This window comes from Micropterus salmoides, unplaced genomic scaffold, assembly GCF_014851395.1.
Source record: "Micropterus salmoides isolate LMB-PRFRI ecotype aquatic unplaced genomic scaffold, ASM1485139v1 Ms_hic_scaffold_10, whole genome shotgun sequence".
Taxonomy (NCBI): Eukaryota; Metazoa; Chordata; class Actinopteri; order Centrarchiformes; family Centrarchidae; genus Micropterus; species Micropterus salmoides.
In genome coordinates this window covers 34100060-34115380 of record NW_024040041.1, presented here as the reverse complement: position 1 = coordinate 34115380, position 15321 = coordinate 34100060, and the positions used below count along the sequence as shown (strand labels likewise).

The following is a 15321-nucleotide window of genomic DNA, read 5'->3' as shown; positions in this document are numbered from 1 at the left end:
TGATTGCATTGCACATTACATGGTTGTGCTCTGTAAGTGAAAAACGGCTTACAGTTACAGAATTCCTTGTAGCTATGCAGTGTTATAAGCAGCCTGGATTGAACGCAGCAGCTGATACAACATTCATTATAACCCAAGTGACTTGAGAGTTGACATGGACTCTAGCTCAGAGACTTGAGACTTGACTGGTTTCCATACTTATGACATGCTCAGTTTAAATACCTCCAAACTTTGTGGTGCTCACCTCGTTACTGATGCTAAGCTATGATTGGATTATCACTGTTCAGGGAGGGGTTTAACATATCTCTTCTTCCAGACTCCAGTGTAAAGTTCAATGTAGATTTATTGTTGTTTTACCTATACTGTAACTTACCTGACCTTCATACCATACAATAGATCTCATTTGGTTAATTGTATTATATATATATACTTATGACATGCTAAGTAGCATATTATTTAAATGATAGGATAATTTTTTATGTTACATGTTGAACCATGTCATTAAACACATTACAGGGTTTGAACCTGCGCGGGGAAACCCCATTGGATTTCGAGTCCAACGCCTTAACCACTCGGCCATCACAGCCACCAATATTAGGTTAAACTTCAGACTGCAGGCCAAAGTGACCCATATTCGACTTTTTTGCAGATTATACTCGCCCGTTTGAGTCCAGCCCAAAGGTGCCATCGAGCAAGAGCTGCACATGGCTGCCCACGGCTCCTAGTTAGGATCGGTTATATCCCGTGTACTGTGTAAAAATGTGTGATAATAACTCAACTTTATGCTAACTATTGGCCTTGGAAGTAACAGTAGGTTACTTTCGCAGGTTGCTAGTTAGCTGGACATGCTAAAGTTAGCAGCAGATAAACATGCAGTTTAATCCATTCCTTAGACTTCTGATCTTGTGTTTTTGGTTTTGGAACGACCAAAGAAGTCACTACCCTCCAAACTCTTTGTATGTACTTTGTGGGAACATCTCCGTACTCACCTCGTTACTGATGCTAAGCTATGATTGGACTATCACTGTTCAGGGAGGGGTTTAACAAACGGTCTGTTCTCCCTGTTTTCAAATTAGTGTCGTGCAGTTGTGTCAGCTCTTCTTCCAGACTCGCTGCTGTTTGCCTCGTAAAGTTCAATTTAGTTTGGATTGCACATTACATGGTTGTGCTCGTTACATTTCTATTTAACATTACTTAACATTACACTGGGTTTGAGAGTCTTCGGGGTGTGTTGACTGACAGTAGTTTAAGCTGTCATTGATTGCATTGCACATTACATGGTTGTGCTCGTTACATTTTATTTAACATTAGTTAACATTACACTGGGTTTGAGAGTCTTCGGGTGTGTTTTGACTTACAGTAGTTAATAAGCTGCCATTACTTGTAGACGCATGGTACATTAGGCTACATGGTTGTGCTCTGTGAAAAACAGGTTACAAGTTTATTGTTAATCATGTAACGTTACATTTTTATTTAACATTAGTTAGCATTACACTGGGTTTGAGAGTCTGCGGGGTGTGTTGACTTACAGTAGTTTAAGCTGTCATTGATTGCATTTCACATTTCATGGTTGTGCTCTGTCAAAAACATGTTACAGGTTTATTGTTAATCATGTAACGTTACATTTTTATTTAACATTGGTTAACATTACACGGTTTGAGAGTCTGCGGGGTGTGTTGACTGACAGTAGTTTAAGCTGTCATTGATTGCATTGCACATTTCATGGTTGTGCTCTGTCAAAAACAGGTTACAACATGTAACGTTACATTTTTATTTAACATTGCACTGGGTTTGACAGTCTGCGGGGTGTGTTGACTTACAGTAGTTTAAGCTGTCATTGATTGCATTGCACATTACATGGTTGTGCTCTGTAAGTGAAAAACGGCTTACAGTTACAGAATTCCTTGTAGCTATGCAGTGTTATAAGCAGCCTGGATTGAACGCAGCAGCTGATACAACATTCATTATAACCCAAGTGACTTGAGAGTTGACATGGACTCTAGCTCAGAGACTTGAGACTTGACTGGTTTCCATACTTATGACATGCTCAGTTTAAATACCTCCAAACTTTGTGGTGCTCACCTCATTACTGATGCTAAGCTATGATTGGATTATCACTGTTCAGGGAGGGGTTTAACATATCTCTTCTTCCAGACTCCAGTGTAAAGTTCAATGTAGATTTATTGTTGTTTTACCTATACTGTAACTTACCTGACCTTCATACCATACAATAGATCTCATTTGGTTAATTGTATTATATATATACTTATGACATGCTAAGTAGCATATTATTTAAATGATAGGATAATTTTTTATGTTACATGTTGAACCATGTCATTAAACACATTACAGGGTTTGAACCTGCGCGGGGAAACCCCATTGGATTTCGAGTCCAACGCCTTAACCACTCGGCCATCACAGCCACCAATATTAGGTTAAACTTCAGACTGCAGGCCAAAGTGACCCATATTCGACTTTTTTGCAGATTATACTCGCCCGTTTGAGTCCAGCCCAAAGGTGCCATCGAGCAAGAGCTGCACAATGGCTGCCCACGGCTCCTAGTTAGGATCGGTTATATCCCGTGTACTGTGTAAAAATGTGTGATAATAACTCAACTTTATGCTAACTATTGGCCTTGGAAGTAACAGTAGGTTACTTTCGCAGGTTGCTAGTTAGCTGGACATGCTAAAGTTAGCAGCAGATAAACATGCAGTTTAATCCATTCCTTAGACTTCTGATCTTGTGTTTTTGGTTTTGGAACGACCAAAGAAGTCACTACCCTCCAAACTCTTTGTATGTACTTTGTGGGAACATCTCCGTACTCACCTCGTTACTGATGCTAAGCTATGATTGGACTATCACTGTTCAGGGAGGGGTTTAACAAACGGTCTGTTCTCCCTGTTTTCAAATTAGTGTCGTGCAGTTGTGTCAGCTCTTCTTCCAGACTCGCTGCTGTTTGCCTCGTAAAGTTCAATTTAGTTTGGATTGCACATTACATGGTTGTGCTCGTTACATTTCTATTTAACATTACTTAACATTACACTGGGTTTGAGAGTCTTCGGGGTGTGTTGACTGACAGTAGTTTAAGCTGTCATTGATTGCATTGCACATTACATGGTTGTGCTCTGTAAGTGAAAAACGGCTTACAGTTACAGAATTCCTTGTAGCTATGCAGTGTTATAAGCAGCCTGGATTGAACGCAGCAGCTGATACAACATTCATTATAACCCAAGTGACTTGAGAGTTGACATGGACTCTAGCTCAGAGACTTGAGACTTGACTGGTTTCCATACTTATGACATGCTCAGTTTAAATACCTCCAAACTTTGTGGTGCTCACCTCGTTACTGATGCTAAGCTATGATTGGATTATCACTGTTCAGGGAGGGGTTTAACATATCTCTTCTTCCAGACTCCAGTGTAAAGTTCAATGTAGATTTATTGTTGTTTTACCTATACTGTAACTTACCTGACCTTCATACCATACAATAGATCTCATTTGGTTAATTGTATTATATATATACTTATGACATGCTAAGTAGCATATTATTTAAATGATAGGATAATTTTTTATGTTACATGTTGAACCATGTCATTAAACACATTACAGGGTTTGAACCTGCGCGGGGAAACCCCATTGGATTTCGAGTCCAACGCCTTAACCACTCGGCCATCACAGCCACCAATATTAGGTTAAACTTCAGACTGCAGGCCAAAGTGACCCATATTCGACTTTTTTGCAGATTATACTCGCCCGTTTGAGTCCAGCCCAAAGGTGCCATCGAGCAAGAGCTGCACAATGGCTGCCCACGGCTCCTAGTTAGGATCGGTTATATCCCGTGTACTGTGTAAAAATGTGTGATAATAACTCAACTTTATGCTAACTATTGGCCTTGGAAGTAACAGTAGGTTACTTTCGCAGGTTGCTAGTTAGCTGGACATGCTAAAGTTAGCAGCAGATAAACATGCAGTTTAATCCATTCCTTAGACTTCTGATCTTGTGTTTTTGGTTTTGGAACGACCAAAGAAGTCACTACCCTCCAAACTCTTTGTATGTACTTTGTGGGAACATCTCCGTACTCACCTCGTTACTGATGCTAAGCTATGATTGGACTATCACTGTTCAGGGAGGGGTTTAACAAACGGTCTGTTCTCCCTGTTTTCAAATTAGTGTCGTGCAGTTGTGTCAGCTCTTCTTCCAGACTCGCTGCTGTTTGCCTCGTAAAGTTCAATTTAGTTTGGATTGCACATTACATGGTTGTGCTCGTTACATTTCTATTTAACATTACTTAACATTACACTGGGTTTGAGAGTCTTCGGGGTGTGTTGACTGACAGTAGTTTAAGCTGTCATTGATTGCATTGCACATTACATGGTTGTGCTCTGTCAAAAACATGTTACAGGTTTATTGTTAATCATGTAACGTTACATTTTTATTTAACATTGGTTAACATTACACGGTTTGAGAGTCTGCGGGGTGTGTTGACTGACAGTAGTTTAAGCTGTCATTGATTGCATTGCACATTTCATGGTTGTGCTCTGTCAAAAACAGGTTACAACATGTAACGTTACATTTTTATTTAACATTGCACTGGGTTTGACAGTCTGCGGGGTGTGTTGACTTACAGTAGTTTAAGCTGTCATTGATTGCATTGCACATTACATGGTTGTGCTCTGTAAGTGAAAAACGGCTTACAGTTACAGAATTCCTTGTAGCTATGCAGTGTTATAAGCAGCCTGGATTGAACGCAGCAGCTGATACAACATTCATTATAACCCAAGTGACTTGAGAGTTGACATGGACTCTAGCTCAGAGACTTGAGACTTGACTGGTTTCCATACTTATGACATGCTCAGTTTAAATACCTCCAAACTTTGTGGTGCTCACCTCGTTACTGATGCTAAGCTATGATTGGATTATCACTGTTCAGGGAGGGGTTTAACATATCTCTTCTTCCAGACTCCAGTGTAAAGTTCAATGTAGATTTATTGTTGTTTTACCTATACTGTAACTTACCTGACCTTCATACCATACAATAGATCTCATTTGGTTAATTGTATTATATATATATACTTATGACATGCTAAGTAGCATATTATTTAAATGATAGGATAATTTTTTATGTTACATGTTGAACCATGTCATTAAACACATTACAGGGTTTGAACCTGCGCGGGAAACCCCATTGGATTTCGAGTCCAACGCCTTAACCACTCGGCCATCACAGCCACCAATATTAGGTTAAACTTCAGACTGCAGGCCAAAGTGACCCATATTCGACTTTTTTGCAGATTATACTCGCCCGTTTGAGTCCAGCCCAAAGGTGCCATCGAGCAAGAGCTGCACAATGGCTGCCCACGGCTCCTAGTTAGGATCGGTTATATCCCGTGTACTGTGTAAAATGTGTGATAATAACTCAACTTTATGCTAACTATTGGCCTTGGAAGTAACAGTAGGTTACTTTCGCAGGTTGCTAGTTAGCTGGACATGCTAAAGTTAGCAGCAGATAAACATGCAGTTTAATCCATTCCTTAGACTTCTGATCTTGTGTTTTTGGTTTTGGAACGACCAAAGAAGTCACTACCCTCCAAACTCTTTGTATGTACTTTGTGGGAACATCTCCGTACTCACCTCGTTACTGATGCTAAGCTATGATTGGACTATCACTGTTCAGGGAGGGGTTTAACAAACGGTCTGTTCTCCCTGTTTTCAAATTAGTGTCGTGCAGTTGTGTCAGCTCTTCTTCCAGACTCGCTGCTGTTTGCCTCGTAAAGTTCAATTTAGTTTGGATTGCACATTACATGGTTGTGCTCGTTACATTTCTATTTAACATTACTTAACATTACACTGGGTTTGAGAGTCTTCGGGGTGTGTTGACTGACAGTAGTTTAAGCTGTCATTGATTGCATTGCACATTACATGGTTGTGCTCTGTCAAAAACATGTTACAGGTTTATTGTTAATCATGTAACGTTACATTTTTATTTAACATTGGTTAACATTACACGGTTTGAGAGTCTGCGGGGTGTGTTGACTGACAGTAGTTTAAGCTGTCATTGATTGCATTGCACATTTCATGGTTGTGCTCTGTCAAAAACAGGTTACAACATGTAACGTTACATTTTTATTTAACATTGCACTGGGTTTGACAGTCTGCGGGGTGTGTTGACTTACAGTAGTTTAAGCTGTCATTGATTGCATTGCACATTACATGGTTGTGCTCGTTACATTTTTATTTAACATTACTTAACATTACACTGGGTTTGAGAGTCTGCGGGGTGTGTTGACTGACAGTAGGTTAAGCTGTCATTGATTGCATTTCACATTTCATGGTTGTGCTCTGTCAAAAACATGTTACAGGTTTATTGTTAATCATGTAACGTTACATTTTTATTTAACATTGGTTAACATTACACGGTTTGAGAGTCTGCGGGGTGTGTTGACTGACAGTAGTTTAAGCTGTCATTGATTGCATTGCACATTTCATGGTTGTGCTCTGTCAAAAACAGGTTACAACATGTAACGTTACATTTTTATTTAACATTGCACTGGGTTTGACAGTCTTCAGGGTGTGTTGACTGACAGTAGTTTAAGCTGTCATTGATTGCATTGCACATTACATGGTTGTGCTCTGTAAGTGAAAAACGGCTTACAGTTACAGAATTCCTTGTAGCTATGCAGTGTTATAAGCAGCCTGGATTGAACGCAGCAGCTGATACAACATTCATTATAACCCAAGTGACTTGAGAGTTGACATGGACTCTAGCTCAGAGACTTGAGACTTGACTGGTTTCCATACTTATGACATGCTCAGTTTAAATACCTCCAAACTTTGTGGGAACATCTCCGTACTCACCTCGTTACTGATGCTAAGCTATGATTGGATTATCACTGTTCAGGGAGGGGTTTAACAAACCGTTCGAGTTCAATGATGCCAAGTTAGGCAGCTCTATACTTTTGGTTAGGCAACACCATCAACATTTCATGGTTGTGTTCTGTGAAAAACATGTTACAGGTTTATTGTTAATCATGTAACATAACGGGTTTGAGAGTCTGCGGGGTGTGTTGACTGACAGTAGTTTAAGCTGTCATTGATTGCTTTTCACATTTCATAGCGAAAATGGCGTCCAAACGTGGCTGTGATGGCCGAGTGGTTAAGGCGTTGGACTTGAAATCCAATGGGGGTTCCCCGCGCAGGTTCGAACCCTGCTCACAGCGTCCTTTATGATGACACAGTCTAATATTTGAAAATGTTCCGGAGGCTATGGTCGCTGGTTTGAGGCCAGCACGGACTGAACACATTGCTGAAGGTGCCCTTGAGCAAGACCCTGAACCAGAGAACCAAACGCCGACTGCAAACAGGTTACAGCTTTATTGTTGATCATGGAACGTTACAGTGTTATTTAATTATAATGTTACCCTGCTTTGAGAGTCTTCGGGGTGTGTTGACTTACAGTAGTTTAAGCTGTCCTTGATTGCATTGCACATTACATGGTTGTGCTCTGCGAAAAACAGGTTGATCATGCATCGTTACAGTTTTTACGCTGGTTTGACAGTCTGGGGTGTGTTTTACTTACAGTAGTTAATAAGCTGCCATTACTTGTAGACGCATGGTACATTAGGCTACATGGTTGTGCTCTGTGAAAAACAGGTTACAAGTTTATTGTTAATCATGTAACGTTACATTTTTATTTAACATTAGTTAGCATTACACTGGGTTTGAGAGTCTGGGGAATCTGTTGACTTACAGTAGTTTAAGCTGTCATTGATTGCATTGCACATTACATGGTTGTGCTCGTTACATTCTTATTTAACATTAGTTAACATTACACGGTTTGAGAGTCTGCGGGGTGTGTTGACTGACAGTAGGCTAGTTAATAAGCTGTCATTGATTGCATTGCACATTACATGGTTGTGCTCGTTACATTCTTATTTAACATTACTTAACATTACACTGGGTTTGAGAGTCTGCGGGGTGTGTTGACTGACAGTAGGTTAAGCTGTCATTGATTGCATTTCACATTTCATGGTTGTGCTCTGTGAAAAACAGGTTACAACATGTAACGTTACATTTTTATTTAACATTGCACTGGGTTTAAGAGTCTTCGGGGTGTGTTGACTGACAGTAGTTTAAGCTGTCATTGATTGCATTGCACATTACATGGTTGTGCTCTGTAAGTGAAAAACGGCTTACAGTTACAGAATTCCTTGTAGCTATGCAGTGTTATAAGCAGCCTGGATTGAACGCAGCAGCTGAGTTGACATGGACTCTAGCTCAGAGACTTGAGACTTGACTGGTTTCCATACTTATGACATGCTCAGTTTAAATACCTCCAAACTTTGTGGTGCTCACCTCGTTACTGATGCTAAGCTATGATTGGATTATCACTGTTCAGGGAGGGGTTTAACATATCTCTTCTTCCAGACTCCAGTGTAAAGTTCAATGTAGATTTATTGTTGTTTTACCTATACTGTAACTTACCTGACCTTCATACCATACAATAGATCTCATTTGGTTAATTGTATTATATATATATACTTATGACATGCTAAGTAGCATATTATTTAAATGATAGGATAGTTTTTTATGTTACATGTTGAACCATGTCATTAAACACATTACAGGACCGCTGTGAGCAGGGTTTGAACCTGCGCTGGGAAACCCCATTGGATTTCGAGTCCAACGCCTTAACCACTCGGCCATCACAGCCACCAATATTAGGTTAAACTTCAGACTGCAGGCCAAAGTGACCCATATTCGACTTTTTTGCAGATTATACTCGCCCGTTTGAGTCCAGCCCAAAGGTGCCATTGAGCAAGAGCTGCACAATGGCTGCCCACGGCTCCTAGTTAGGATCGGTTATATCCCGTGTACTGTGTAAAAATGTGTGATAATAACTCAACTTTATGCTAACTATTGGCCTTGGAAGTAACAGTAGGTTACTTTCGCAGGTTGTAAGCTAGTTAGCTGGACATGCTAAAGTTAGCAGCAGATAAACATGCAGTTTAATCCATTCCTTAGACTTCTGATCTTGTGTTTTTGGTTTTGGAACGACCAAAGAAGTCACTACCCTCCAAACTCTTTGTATGTACTTTGTGGGAACATCTCCGTACTCACCTCGTTACTGATGCTAAGCTATGATTGGACTATCACTGTTCAGGGAGGGGTTTAACAAACGGTCTGTTCTCCCTGTTTTCAAATTAGTGTCGTGCAGTTGTGTCAGCTCTTCTTCCAGACTCGCTGCTGTTTGCCTCGTAAAGTTCAATTTAGTTTGGATTGCACATTACATGGTTGTGCTCGTTACATTTCTATTTAACATTACTTAACATTACACTGGGTTTGAGAGTCTTCGGGGTGTGTTGACTGACAGTAGTTTAAGCTGTCATTGATTGCATTGCACATTACATGGTTGTGCTCGTTACATTTTTATTTAACATTAGTTAACATTATTGTTGTTTTTGGTTTTGGAACGACCAAAGAAGTCACTACCCTCCAAACTCTTTGTATGTACTTTGTGGGAACATCTCCGTACTCACCTCGTTACTGATGCTAAGCTATGATTGGACTATCACTGTTCAGGGAGGGGTTTAACAAACGGTCTGTTCTCCCTGTTTTCAAATTAGTGTCGTGCAGTTGTGTCAGCTCTTCTTCCAGACTCGCTGCTGTTTGCCTCGTAAAGTTCAATTTAGTTTGGATTGCACATTACATGGTTGTGCTCGTTACATTTCTATTTAACATTACTTAACATTACACTGGGTTTGAGAGTCTTCGGGGTGTGTTGACTGACAGTAGTTTAAGCTGTCATTGATTGCATTGCACATTACATGGTTGAGCTCTGTAAGTGAAAAACGGCTTAAAGTTACAGAATTCCTTGTAGCTATGCAGTGTTATAAGCAGCCTGGATTGAACGCAGCAGCTGATACAACATTCATTATAACCCAAGTGACTTGAGAGTTGACATGGACTCTAGCTCAGAGACTTGAGACTTGACTGGTTTCCATACTTATGACATGCTCAGTTTAAATACCTCCAAACTTTGTGGGAACATCTCCGTACTCACCTCGTTACTGATGCTAAGCTATGATTGGATTATCACTGTTCAGGGAGGGGTTTAACAAACCGTTCGAGTTCAATGATGCCAAGTTAGGCAGCTCTATACTTTTGGTTAGGCAACACCATCAACATTTCATGGTTGTGTTCTGTGAAAAACATGTTACAGGTTTATTGTTAATCATGTAACATAACGGGTTTGAGAGTCTGCGGGGTGTGTTGACTGACAGTAGTTTAAGCTGTCATTGATTGCATTTCACAATTCATAGCGAAAATGGCATCCGAACGTGGCTGTGATGGCCGAGTGGTTAAGGCGTTGGACTTGAAATCCAATGGGGGTTCCCCGCGCAGGTTCGAACCCTGCTCACAGCGTCCTTTATGATGACACAGTCTAATATTTGAAAATGTTCCGGAGGCTATGGTCGCTGGTTTGAGGCCAGCACGGACTGAACACATTGCTGAAGGTGCCCTTGAGCAAGACCCTGAACCAGAGAACCAAACGCCGACTGCAAACAGGTTACAGGTTTATTGTTGATCATGGAACGTTACAGTGTTATTTAATTATAATGTTACCCTGGTTTGAGAGTCTTCGGGGTGTGTTGACTTACAGTAGTTTAAGCTGTCCTTGATTGCATTGCACATTACATGGTTGTGCTCTGCGAAAAACAGGTTGATCATGCATCGTTACAGTTTTTACGCTGGTTTGACAGTCTGGGGTGTGTTTTGACTTACAGTAGTTAATAAGCTGCCATTACTTGTAGACGCATGGTACATTAGGCTACATGGTTGTGCTCTGTGAAAAACAGGTTACAAGTTTATTGTTAATCATGTAACGTTACATTTTTATTTAACATTAGTTAGCATTACACTGGGTTTGAGAGTCTGGGGAATCTGTTGACTTACAGTAGTTTAAGCTGTCATTGATTGCATTGCACATTACATGGTTGTGCTCGTTACATTCTTATTTAACATTAGTTAACATTACACGGTTTGAGAGTCTGCGGGGTGTGTTGACTGACAGTAGGCTAGTTAATAAGCTGTCATTGATTGCATTGCACATTACATGGTTGTGCTCGTTACATTCTTATTTAACATTACTTAACATTACACTGGGTTTGAGAGTCTGCGGGGTGTGTTGACTGACAGTAGGTTAAGCTGTCATTGATTGCATTTCACATTTCATGGTTGTGCTCTGTCAAAAACATGTTACAGGTTTATTGTTAATCATGTAACGTTACATTTTTATTTAACATTGGTTAACATTACACGGTTTGAGAGTCTGCGGGGTGTGTTGACTGACAGTAGTTTAAGCTGTCATTGATTGCATTGCACATTTCATGGTTGTGCTCTGTCAAAAACATGTTACAACATGTAACGTTACATTTTTATTTAACATTGCACTGGGTTTAAGAGTCTTCGGGGTGTGTTGACTTACAGTAGTTTATGCTGTCCTTGATTGCATTGCACATTACATGGTTGTGCTCTGTAAGTGAAAAACGGCTTAAAGTTACAGAATTCCTTGTAGCTATGCAGTGTTATAAGCAGCCTGGATTGAACGCAGCAGCTGATACAACATTCATTATAACCCAAGTGACTTGAGAGATGACATGGACTCTAGCTCAGAGACTTGAGACTTGACTGGTTTCCATACTTATGACATGCACTTATGACGGTTTGAGAGTCTGCAGGGTGTGTTGACTTACAGTAGTTTATGCTGTCCTTGATTGAATTGCACATTACATGGTTGTGCTCGTTACATTTTTATTTAACATTACTTAACATTACACTGGGTTTGAGAGTCTTCGGGGTGTGTTGACTGACAGTAGTTTAAGCTGTAATTGATTGCATTGCACATTACATGGTTGTGCTCGTTACATTTTTATTTAACATTAGTTAACATTGCACTGGGTTTGAGAGTCTTCGGGGTGTGTTGACTTACAGTAGGCTAGTTAATAAGCTGTCATTGATTGCATTGCACATTACATGGTTGTGCTCTGTAATTGAAAAACGGCTCACAGTTACAGAATTCCTTGTAGCTATGCAGTGTTATAAGCAGCCTGGATTGAACGCAGCAGCTGATACAACATTCATTATAACCCAAGTGACTTGAGAGTTGACATGGACTCTAGCTCAGAGACTTGAGACTTGACTGGTTTCCATACTTATGACATGCTCAGTTTAAATACCTCCAAACTTTGTGGGAACATCTCCGTACTCACCTCACCTACATTTTTATTTAACATTAGTAAGCATTACACTGGGTTTGAGAGTCTGGGGAATCTGTTGACTTACAATAGTTTAAGCTGTCATTGATTGCATTTCACATTTCATGGTTGTGCTCTGTCAAAAACATGTTACAGGTTTATTGTTAATCATGTAACGTTACATTTTTATTTAACATTGATTAACATTACACGGTTTGAGAGTCTGCGGGGTGTGTTGACTGACAGTAGTTTAAGCTGTCATTGATTGCATTGCACATTTCATGGTTGTGCTCTGTCAAAAACAGGTTACAACATGTAACGTTACATTTTATTTAACATTGCACTGGGTTTAAGAGTCTTCGGGGTGTGTTGACTGACAGTAGTTTAAGCTGTCATTGATTGCATTGCACATTACATGGTTGTGCTCGTTACATTTTTATTTAACATTACTTAACATTACACTGGGTTTGAGAGTCTGCGGGGTGTGTTGACTGACAGTAGGTTAAGCTGTCATTGATTGCATTTCACATTTCATGGTTGTGCTCTGTCAAAAACATGTTACAGGTTTATTGTTAATCATGTAACGTTACATTTTTATTTAACATTGGTTAACATTACACGGTTTGAGAGTCTGCGGGGTGTGTTGACTGACAGTAGTTTAAGCTGTCATTGATTGCATTGCACATTTCATGGTTGTGCTCTGTCAAAAACAGGTTACAACATGTAACGTTACATTTTTATTTAACATTGCACTGGGTTTGACAGTCTTCGGGGTGTGTTGACTGACAGTAGTTTAAGCTGTCATTGATTGCATTGCACATTACATGGTTGTGCTCTGTAAGTGAAAAACGGCTTACAGTTACAGAATTCCTTGTAGCTATGCAGTGTTATAAGCAGCCTGGATTGAACGCAGCAGCTGATACAACATTCATTATAACCCAAGTGACTTGAGAGTTGACATGGACTCTAGCTCAGAGACTTGAGACTTGACTGGTTTCCATACTTATGACATGCTCAGTTTAAATACCTCCAAACTTTGTGGGAACATCTCCGTACTCACCTCGTTACTGATGCTAAGCTATGATTGGATTATCACTGTTCAGGGAGGGGTTTAACAAACCGTTCGAGTTCAATGATGCCAAGTTAGGCAGCTCTATACTTTTGGTTAGGCAACACCATCAACATTTCATGGTTGTGTTCTGTGAAAAACATGTTACAGGTTTATTGTTAATCATGTAACATAACAGGTTTGAGAGTCTGCGGGGTGTGTTGACTGACAGTAGTTTAAGCTGTCATTGATTGCTTTTCACATTTCATAGCGAAAATGGCTTCCAAACGTGGCTGTGATGGCCGAGTGGTTAAGGCGTTGGACTTGAAATCCAATGGGGGTTCCCCGCGCAGGTTCGAACCCTGCTCACAGCGTCCTTTATGATGACACAGTCTAATATTTGAAAATGTTCCGGAGGCTATGGTCGCTGGTTTGAGGCCAGCACGGACTGAACACATTGCTGAAGGTGCCCTTGAGCAAGACCCTGAACCAGAGAACCAAACGCCGACTGCAAACAGGTTACAGCTTTATTGTTGATCATGGAACGTTACAGTGTTATTTAATTATAATGTTACCCTGCTTTGAGAGTCTTCGGGGTGTGTTGACTTACAGTAGTTTAAGCTGTCCTTGATTGCATTGCACATTACATGGTTGTGCTCTGCGAAAAACAGGTTGATCATGCATCGTTACAGTTTTTACGCTGGTTTGACAGTCTGGGGTGTGTTTTGACTTACAGTAGTTAATAAGCTGCCATTACTTGTAGACGCATGGTACATTAGGCTACATGGTTGTGCTCTGTGAAAACAGGTTACAAGTTTATTGTTAATCATGTAACGTTACATTTTTATTTAACATTAGTTAGCATTACACTGGGTTTGAGAGTCTGGGGAATCTGTTGACTTACAGTAGTTTAAGCTGTCATTGATTGCATTGCACATTACATGGTTGTGCTCGTTACATTCTTATTTAACATTAGTTAACATTACACGGTTTGAGAGTCTGCGGGGTGTGTTGACTGACAGTAGGCTAGTTAATAAGCTGTCATTGATTGCATTGCACATTACATGGTTGTGCTCGTTACATTCTTATTTAACATTACTTAACATTACACTGGGTTTGAGAGTCTGCGGGGTGTGTGACTGACAGTAGGTTAAGCTGTCATTGATTGCATTTCACATTTCATGGTTGTGCTCTGTCAAAAACATGTTACAGGTTTATTGTTAATCATGTAACGTTACATTTTTATTTAACATTGGTTAACATTACACGGTTTGAGAGTCTGTGGGGTGTGTTGACTGACAGTAGTTTAAGCTGTCATTGATTGCATTGCACATTTCATGGTTGTGCTCTGTGAAAAACAGGTTACAACATGTAACGTTACATTTTTATTTAACATTGCACTGGGTTTAAGAGTCTTCGGGGTGTGTTGACTGACAGTAGTTTAAGCTGTCATTGATTGCATTGCACATTACATGGTTGTGCTCTGTAAGTGAAAAACGGCTTACAGTTACAGAATTCCTTGTAGCTATGCAGTGTTATAAGCAGCCTGGATTGAACGCAGCAGCTGAGTTGACATGGACTCTAGCTCAGAGACTTGAGACTTGACTGGTTTCCATACTTATGACATGCTCAGTTTAAATACCTCCAAACTTTGTGGTGCTCACCTCGTTACTGATGCTAAGCTATGATTGGATTATCACTGTTCAGGGAGGGGTTTAACATATCTCTTCTTCCAGACTCCAGTGTAAAGTTCAATGTAGATTTATTGTTGTTTTACCTATACTGTAACTTACCTGACCTTCATACCATACAATAGATCTCATTTGGTTAATTGTATTATATATATACTTATGACATGCTAAATAGCATATTATTTAAATGATAGGATAGTTTTTTATGTTACATGTTGAACCATGTCATTAAACACATTACAGGACCGCTGTGAGCAGGGTTTGAACCTGCGCGGGGAAACCACATTGGATTTCGAGTCCAACGCCTTAACCACTCGGCCATCACAGC

At 40.1% G+C, this 15321-nt stretch overlaps 5 non-coding genes across 5 annotated transcripts; 3 read left to right on the top strand and 2 right to left on the bottom strand.

Moving 5' to 3' along the window:
• Positions 1 to 7135: 7135 nt before the first annotated feature.
• On the top strand, positions 7136 to 7217 carry trnas-uga. Its single transcript has one exon. It is a non-coding gene; the product is annotated as a tRNA-Ser (tRNA).
• A 1410-nt stretch (positions 7218 to 8627) lies between these two features.
• On the bottom strand, positions 8628 to 8709 carry trnas-cga. The gene has a single exon. It is a non-coding gene; the product is annotated as a tRNA-Ser (tRNA).
• A 1631-nt stretch (positions 8710 to 10340) lies between these two features.
• On the top strand, positions 10341 to 10422 carry trnas-uga. Its single transcript has one exon. It is a non-coding gene; the product is annotated as a tRNA-Ser (tRNA).
• A 3172-nt stretch (positions 10423 to 13594) lies between these two features.
• trnas-uga lies at positions 13595 to 13676 on the top strand. The gene has a single exon. It is a non-coding gene; the product is annotated as a tRNA-Ser (tRNA).
• Positions 13677 to 15239: 1563 nt separating this feature from the next.
• trnas-cga lies at positions 15240 to 15321 on the bottom strand. Its single transcript has one exon. It is a non-coding gene; the product is annotated as a tRNA-Ser (tRNA).